The sequence below is a fragment of the Schistocerca nitens genome, chromosome 6 (genome assembly GCF_023898315.1).
Source record: "Schistocerca nitens isolate TAMUIC-IGC-003100 chromosome 6, iqSchNite1.1, whole genome shotgun sequence".
In the NCBI taxonomy this organism is placed as follows: Eukaryota; Metazoa; Arthropoda; class Insecta; order Orthoptera; family Acrididae; genus Schistocerca; species Schistocerca nitens.
Genome location: NC_064619.1, coordinates 95,249,744 through 95,259,481, shown reverse-complemented (window position 1 = coordinate 95,259,481; position 9,738 = coordinate 95,249,744). Strand labels below are relative to the sequence as shown.

The 9,738-nt window shown below is 41.6% G+C and overlaps 1 pseudogene; it reads left to right on the top strand.

Moving 5' to 3' along the window:
• Window positions 1–448: 448 nt before the first annotated feature.
• LOC126264107 (5S ribosomal RNA) lies at window positions 449–566 on the top strand (annotated as a pseudogene).
• The last annotated feature ends 9,172 nt before the right edge of the window (window positions 567–9,738 follow it).

The following is a 9,738-nucleotide window of genomic DNA, read 5'->3' as shown; positions in this document are numbered from 1 at the left end:
TATTTAATTCACGTGCTCTATTGAGAAAGTCATTGTTAAATACTACATTCTGTCGTTATTTCCTCGTACTTGCGCTTTGGCTATACGCCTCCTTCAAGACTGACCACACTGGTTTACTTTTATGCTGATAATTAGCTATTCTATTCGCGTTCCATAGACTTTTTACCTTCCTAATGACATTTTTGTGCATTTTACAGTACTGTTTGTAACCTGTTACTGCAGCTCGATTGCAACTGTCTCGAACATTTTCAAATAATCCCCACTTTGTGCGACATGATAAGCTTGCACCATCAGTCAGCCACCCAGCTTACCTCTTAGTGTTTGTACCGTGTCGTAAACTAAAGGAAACCATTCAAAGAATATGAGAAGTGTGTTGAGGAAAGAATTATATTTTTCACATGTGCTCTCAGCAGAAAAAAATACTGTTTGTATTGTTTGATACTGAAGAGCCAACTGCCTTGCCGCAGTGATAACAGCGGTTCCCGTCAGATCACCGAAGTTAAGCGCTGTCGGGCTTGGCTAGCATTTGGCTGGGTGACCATCCGGTCTGCCGGGCGCTGTTGGCAAGCGGGGTGCACTCAGCCCTTGTGAGGCAGACTGAGGAGCTACTTGATTTAGAAGTAGCGGCTCCGGTCTTGGAAACTGACATACGTCCAGGAGAGCGATGAGCTAACCACATGCCTCTACATATCCGCATCCAGTGACGCCTATGGTTGAGGGTGACACGGCGGCCGGTCGGTACGGTTGGACCTTCATAGCCTATTCGGGAGGAGAGATTCTGAAGAGCAAACGCGCTGGTTAGAGAAAAGTACTTGAACATGGATTCTAAATTAGGATTTCTAATCCTTTTTGTTAAGGCTGGAAGTGAGCTTCCAAACACGTAACATTTGCTGATTAAAAGATCATCTGGGATATAGGATTCACCTGATCCAATAAATTAATTACATTATGTCTTAGCATAACTAATAACACGATTTGACACGAGTACTTCAGGGATTTCAACGTAACGTAAACCACTCTAGGTCCTATTATACACTCCTGCAAATGAAAAAAAGAAAACATTGACACCGGTGTGTCAGACCCACCATACTTGCTCCGGACACTGCGAGAGGGCTGTACAAGCAATGATCACACGCACGGCACAGCGGACACACCAGGAACCGCGGTGTTGGCCGTCGAATGGCGCTAGCTGCGCAGCATTTGTGCACCGCCGCCGTCAGTGTCAGCCAGTTTGCCGTGGCATACGGAGCTCCATCGCAGTCTTTAACACTGGTAGCATGCCGCGACAGCGTGGACGTGAACCGTATGTGCAGTTGACTCACTTTGAGCGAGGGCGAATAGTGGGCATGCGGGAGGCCGGGTGGGCGTACCGCCGAATTGCTCAACACGTGGGGCGTGAGGTCTCCACAGTACATCGATGTGGTCGCCAGTGGTCGGCGGAAGGTGCACGTGCCCGTCGACCTGGGACTGGACCGCAGCGACGCACGGATGCACGCCAAGACCGTAGGATCCTACGCAGTGCCGTAGGGGACCGCACCGCCACTTCCCAGCAAATTAGGGACACTGTTGCTCCTGGGGTATCGGCGAGGACCATTCGCAACCGTCTCCATGAAGCTGGGCTACGGTCCCGCACACCGTTAGGCCGTCTTCCGCTCACGCCCCAACATCGTGCAGCCCGCCTCCAGTGTTGTCGCGACAGGCGTGAATGGAGGGACGAATGGAGACGTGTCGTCTTCAGCGATGAGAGTCGCTTCTGCCTTGGTGCCAATGATGGTCGTATGCGTGTTTGGCGCCGTGCAGGTGAGCGCCACAATCAGGACTGCATACGACCGAGGCACACAGGGCCAACACCCGGCATCATGGTGTGGGGAGCGATCTCCTACACTGGCCGTACACCACTGGTGATCGTCGAGGGGACACTAAATAGTGCACGGTACATCCAAACCGTCATCGAACCCATCGTTCTACCATTCCTAGACCGGCAAGGGAACTTGCTGTTCCAACAGGACAATGCACGTCCGCATGTATCCCGTGCCACCCAACGTGCTCTAGAAGGTGTAAGTCAACTACCCTGGCCAGCAAGATCTCCGGATCTGTGCCCCATTGAGCATGTTTGGGACTGGATGAAGCGTCGTCTCACGCGGTCTGCACGTCCAGCACGAACGCTGGTCCAACTGAGGCGCCAGGTGGAAATGGCATGGCAAGCCGTTCCACAGGACTACATCCAGCATCTCTACGATCGTCTCCATGGGAGAATAGCAGCCTGCATTGCTGCGAAAGGTGGATATACACTGTACTAGTGCCGACATTGTGCATGCTCTGTTGCCTGTGTCTATGTGCCTGTGGTTCTGTCAGTGTGATCATGTGATGTATCTGACCCCAGGAATGTGTCAATAGAGTTTCCCCTTCCTGGGACAATGAATTCACGGTGTTCTTATTTCAATTTCCAGGAGTGTATTACATATTCCTATTTCTATTCAATAGTCCACATCTTATCAGTCTCAAGCATTGAAAACCAATTAATCTCTAGAGGCGCAAGAATCTGTATGAAACGGACAATGGCTTGGGTAATGGAAAATCATTTACACAGCCAAAGACGCTTCTTTATCACTAATGGTTATTATCAGAGGAATGTATTGTTGCAATAATCCATCCACTACACAAAAAAGGAGATACATTGTATCCAAATAATTATAGGGGTTTATCCCTGCTGCATATTATTTATAAAAAAAATTCCCAGTGTCTGTATTTCACAATTCATGAACACGTTGATGGTGAACTAGGCGAATATCAAGGAGGCTTTCGTCCCATTCATCCAGGATAAAGCTGTCCTGATCAAATTATTCGTCCCAAATGGATAATTAAACATCAAAGGGTTGGGGATAAGAAACTAGTGATCACGTTTGTCGATTTTAAAAAAGCCTACGATAGTATCCATCGTGAATCTCTACTGTCAATTCTTAAAGAATTTGGTTTACATCATAACCCTGTCAACCTCGTTGCAGTCAGCCTTCGAAATACGAAAGCTAGAGTAAGGTTCAGAAATGAATTCTCTTAACGTTTTGAGATTCATACTGGCTTTCGACAAAGTGATGGATTGTCTCCATTATTGTTCAATTGTGTGCTGGAGAAATTCATGGGTGAATGGAACAAGATATTCCCACCATCTGTTAAGATTGGAAGGAAGATTCAACTTCACTGCCTTGCATTTGCAGATGATTTGGCGTTATTAGCAAACACTATTGATGAAGCAAAGGTACAGATGGAGCAATTAGAACGATTAGCGGCAAAGGTAGGATTGCAAAATTCGTTTGAGAAAACAGAAATGATGCCCAGCTTCCCAGCTGACACATCCCATATCATACTCCATAATGATCAAAAAATTAAAGTAGTAAAAAAGTTTAAATATCTTGGTGAGATTATTAGTCGGAATGTTAATGAAAGAGCATCAATAGATAGTAGAACATTAAAACTTCAACGAGCGCATAGAAAAACTTGGCCAACCTACAAAAAACGATCTCTCTTAATAAATGCTAAATTTCGACATTACTCCTCCGTCGTTAAACCGGAAGCAACACATGCAAGTGAAACACTTTTCAGACTAGATACTCAAGCAACAACTGACAAATTGCAGAAAGTCATCAGTAAGAAACACTAAGTTAATGGGCAGTAGAGACTTTTGCCCAGTTCAGTAGTGTATAAAGAAAGTGAATCCATTATTGATACAGTGCGGAAATGAAGGATTGCATTTTTCGGCCACATATCTCGCCTACCAAATACTAAAATCCTGAATCAACTTTTTGACTACTTCTGGAACAGTAAAAGCAAAAACATCTGCTTTAAAGAAGTACAAAGTGATCTGGATGAACTGAACATCACCACACACCAAATTCAACACAGAGAAGAGAAACTGCTTCTGAAGAAGAAATACACACGGACGACATTCAAGCCATCATAACCGAAGAAATATGTCACATCTGAAGAAGAACGAGCAGCCAGATCACAGCGAATTAAGAAGTTTTTGGAAACGAAGAAATTGCTGACTGCTAAGACCTAAACTTAATCATTGTAGACTCTGTTGTATTATGTCTGATTTTAGTGCTCCAGTGTGGGCGTAAACTATGTAAATAAACAAATAAATAAATGGCAAATATCAGAGGTTTAAAATACTGCTTCGGTTGTAAAGCTCTTTTATTATCACGTGATCGGTTTCGGGCTAGCATAAGCCCATCTTCAGGTGTCGAACTTGGTGCGGTGGTCCCCGAGCGCCACGGTGGACGTGTACTAGGCGTGGTGTGCTACCTATGAGCCTATGGCAAATATGTTTTTTCTTGAAGCCAAAGAGGTGGTGGCAAAGATTTGGAACACAACAAAGCTGTCACATCACCAGACGCTTGATATCATACTACAATAGGAGTCACTTAATATTCGACTGCAATAGAATTACTAGGTTCACAAGGTATTAAGAGGAATGAACATTACTAGTCACCACTGGGTGGTACTATTATGTAAATCACACACCTGTTCATGTAGTTAATAAAGAACGGACAGCTGTATCAACAACCAGCCACCAAGATATTTCTGAGCAAATGGCGAGATACTGGGTGGTGGAGGAAACTGTTATGAAAGGAACATGGACATCGACAACGTCTTAAATACAACGTCTTCAATACACGTCGTTTTGATGTTATTGTATTATACTGCAAGTAGTTTCGGTGACTCAGTACACTGTCTTCAGGCCTTAACAGACACCGATCGGGTATACTCCAAGCGTATACATGGTCCCACCTGTCGCCAACATCTAGGAGCCAGCAACCGTAGAATACTGTAAAGTCAGTGTTGTGTGTGCAACTGTCAGTTAGGATGTGGACCATTAAATAACTGAACGAATCGGCGCATCCCTTCTACAGAGGCTGCTGGTCCACAGACTACTTAAATACGTCACAAGAAAATCAGTGTGGATGCATCAAGGAATGTAGTCACAGTGAAATGGTACTTATGGATCAGTTTCATATTCTCATACAAAATTAATATTAAAATCACCACCCGCAACCAAATTTTCTAGATTGTGGACCAAAACCTCTTTCTATCGTGAACACATATTTTCTGGAATCAGGATTAGAGGACCTAGAGATAAATAAAGTTTAAAATTTGTTTCGACAAAATCAACTGCTCCTATAACATATTCAGTCATCTTTTCTGTGCAGTGTTTTGATATCTCAATAGATTCAAATGGAATACTGGTCTTCAAGAACATGGCCATTCCCTCACACTGCAAAGACCTTTTTGAAAAGTACTAGTGCCTTGCACTAACACAATGCAACAGCGCATCAGGCCAAGGCGACGGAATAGATTCTTCATGAAAAACCTTGGAATGATATATTTTTACTTACCAGAACTGGATTCCAGCGTTAGTTTGCCTTTTTCCAACGATGGGAGACACACTTCGTGGTCGTACATTCTCCATTCGTGCCATTACTGCGTAACAGAATTCCAGCAGAATCATTTTCATTTACCATTAAACCATAGAGTCGACATTGTGCTTAGTATGTAGGGGAGAGTATTATATCGAGTAAATAGTTATTTTTTAGGTACTTTAGCAGAAACAGATTTTAGAATCACATGAAGGAATGCACGCTACTGGGCACAGTAATTTTCGCCATTTTCTACTCTTTTTTTGCTGTTGTTAAACATGAAATCGCTTTTTGCACAGAATCTGTAGATGTTTCGCGTTGTACACATTTAAATGCTGCATATTATATTAGAGTTATTGGGAATATATTGTTAATATTTGCATGGGGGCTTAATTAAAATATAATGAAAATAATTTTTATTTTTTGCTTTAGTAGCTGTATGTCCGATTACGAAGTCTCGTAAACGGTTAGCCCTGACTAGTATTATTACGCAATCTGACTGCATAGAACAACAACAAAAAATGAAATGGAAATTTTCATTAACACAATTAATTAATTAAGTCCCCAGCAACTATAAAACCTAAGAAACCAAAGCACAAGTGTCACTGTTCTATGTGTAGAAGTATGACTCAACGTACACATCTGGCACGGTTCTTCTTCAATAACACAAAAAAAAATTAAACATCATTTATACTGAAGTAATTAAAGAAAATAGAAATACCATAATTACTCAAGAAAACCAGAATTACACTCTAATACAAGAACACAAGCCAGATGCTTTGTTGACTGAACCTGTAATGACGTATTATTTAAGACACTGAAATAATGAAAAAAACACAGAATATTTTACCTTCATATATATTGACGAAAAGCACTCTGATCATTACAGTATTTCCATTCGAACTATCTGCTGTCCAGCGCATCAAACAACTGCATAAAACATGGAACAACATCTCGACAAACACTGCCCACTAGCACATCTCAACACACACTGACTACTACGAGTCCTCGACAAGCACTGCCCACTACGACATCTCAATAATCACTGCCAGTGGAGGCGGCGGAACAATACTCTCTAGCGCGATCTCTGGCGCTGTGGCTCAGTGTAGCCACCTTTCATATGCCCCTCCTCCACAGGCTAGAATTTGATGGTATTTTTGCCAGCATTGGTGGTGAAAATACCACCAAATTCGTCAAAAAAGTACAGACAAAAATAAAATATAATATTAATGCGTAAATATCATATAACTAGATAAAATTTTGGCTTTGCACTGACCTTTCAATAGCCTAATATATAAAATACAGTAAGCAATACAAATTCTTTCATACATGTGACTTTACATAATAGTTTACACAAGTATTATGTGGTTAAACAATTCAATCAATAGCGTCAGCAATGACGAATATGTGCAGGTAAGAGTCTCATAACTTTTCACAAACAGTAATACACAAAAATCGGTTTATACAAATATTCACATAAACGCTTTTGATTTAGAAAAAACAAGTAGTTGATAGTTCCAGCAGTAGCACCCAGCAATGGTCAACAGGTGAAAATACCAACAAGTAACATTATTTCAGTAGAAACAGTCCATCAGTGGCACCCAGCAATGTTGAGCAGGTGCAGACACCAACAAGTGACTTCATTTCAGTATAAGCAGTTCCATTAGTGGCACCAGCAATGTTGAGCAGGTGCAGACACGAATGGTGACATCTTTTCAGTAGAAGCGGCCCATCAGTGGCACCCAGCAATGTTGAGCAGGTGCAGACATCAACAAGTAACACCATTTCGGTATAAGCAGTTCCATTAATGGCACCAGCAATGTTGAACAGGTGCAGACACCAACAAGTAACATCTTTTCAGTAGAAACAGTCCATCAGTGGCACCCAGCAATGTTGAGCAGGTGCAGACAGCAACAAGTGACTTCATTTCAGTAGAAGCAATTCCATTAGTGGCACCCAGAAATGTTGACAGGTGCAGACACCAACAAGTGACATCATCTCAGTAGAATCAGTTCCATCAGTGGCACCCAGCAATGTTGAGCAGGTGCAGACACCAACAAGTGACATCATTCAGTAGAAGCAGTTCCATCAGTGGCACCCAGCAATGTTGAGCAGGTGCAGATAGCAACAAGTGACACCATTTCAGTAGAAGCAGTCCATCAGTGGCACCCAGTAATGTTGAGCAGGTGCAGACATCAACAGGTGACATCTTTTCAGTAGAAGCAGTCCATCAGTGGCACCCAGCAATGTTGAATAGGTGCAGACACCAACAAGTAACACCATTTCAGTATAAGCAGTTCCATTAGTGGCACCAGCAATGTTGAACAGGTGCAGATATCAACAGGTGACATCTTTTCAGTAGAAGCAGTCCATCAGTGGCACCCAGCAATGTGGGGCAGGTGCCGACACCAACAAGTGACATCATTTCGGTAGAAGCAGTCCATCAGTGGCACCCAGTAATGTTGAATAGGTGCAGACACCAACAAGTAACACCATTTCAGTATAAGCAGTTCCATTAGTGGCACCAGCAATGTTGAACAGGTGCAGACACCAACAAGTAACACCATTTCAGTATAAGCAGTTCCATTAGTGGCACCAGCAATGTTGAGCAGGTGCACACAGCAACAGGTGACATGTTTTCAGTAGAAGTAGCTCCATTAGTGGCACCAGCAATGTTGAACAGGTGCCGACACCAACAAGTGACATCATTTCGGTAGAAGCAGTCCATCAGTGGCACCCAGTAATGTTGACCAGGTGCTGACCGCAGTCCATAAGATTCACTATCACTAATCACACTGTTCATCAGCAGAATATAACATGGTCTAGTGGCACCAATCATGTAGAAAAAGTGCAAATAACAGTCCATACTATTCCCTATCACTAATCACACAGTTCATCAGCAGAAATTAAACATGTCCTAGTGGCACCAATCATGTAGAAAAAGTGCAAATAACAGTCCAAAATATTCCCTATCACTAATTAGACAGTTCATCATACAAATAATAATAAACACACAAATGAAATCAGATAATTGTCATATTAACTATTACAATACACAAATAGCAGTAAACCTATAATATTTATGGGTGTCAGTGCAAGCCACAACAAACAAGTAAAATAATATTTAGGAGATAGGTTGGTACCAATTTGGGATAGGAAAAGGAAAACACACAAAACACACTCACTCATCTTTCATCCACATTAGTGCTACTGTGTAATTGAATAGTGTTAACTGTGTAAATGTAATTCTGTCAAAATTTTATGTTCATCATGTGTATCAAGTAGTAGTGGCAGCAATGTATAACAGTCAATAATAGTTAGTCAACGTCATAGTCATCATGTCAAGACCAATGTTTGCCAAGCCAGATCAAAATGTACGGTTGCTGAACAACTATCAGTGTGCCAAGATATGCAAATCCTTCCTCTCTCAAAAAAAAGTATGTACTGCTTATTGATTTAACAAAATGTGTGTGTAGGCAATCTTCCTTCTACTTGAGTGTTCTAGTCTGCCATCTTCATCCTCCTTGTTCCATATAGACCAACAAGAAAAATATGCTCCTCACTTACTTTACTTCTTATCCACCAAAATTCCAATAATCATCTGCATCACATAATCTCAATACTTCACTAATACCTCTTCAATACGTCGATACATATAAACCTTATCATCAATATCATTTACATTACCTCTTGTCCACGAAAACTCCAATCATCATCACTTAATCTTAATACTTCAATAATACCTCTTCACTACGTCGATATATATAAACCTCAGCACCAATATCATTTCACTTCCATAACAACTCTTTCCTCTAGTCAGTCTCCTCGAACAAGTACAGACAAAATCCTAGTGCAACTTCAATTCATCATCGCATACAATCCGAAGACACAGTGTCCACACACAACCTCTGTGTAATCCATCTGACCCAAATTTTCTACTCATTATAAATTATAAGATACATTTTGGTTCCTTGTCCATTATTAAATAAAAGAAATGCATACATGACCTCTAACAGACTTAGTTCGAATAACTCTCAGTAATTAATTATGATTACGGAGTGTGAATGATCATAATATTTCACAGTGTGTACACCACTTCAAAAATTATGGCAAACAGAAGCAAACATGTGGAGTATTTCTTGTGTCAAGTGTCACTTCCTATTTCAATTACTCACGAAAAATGCAGTGTAATAACTGTCAATGGTCTAACCTAGTGTTGGTATGTCATGTCGTTAGCTTCCTTCCTATTAGCATAAATTTATACAGCTTCCATAAAACCTCCAGCTCATGTGACTTCTATGAAGTTTCCTTTACTAATGTCGTT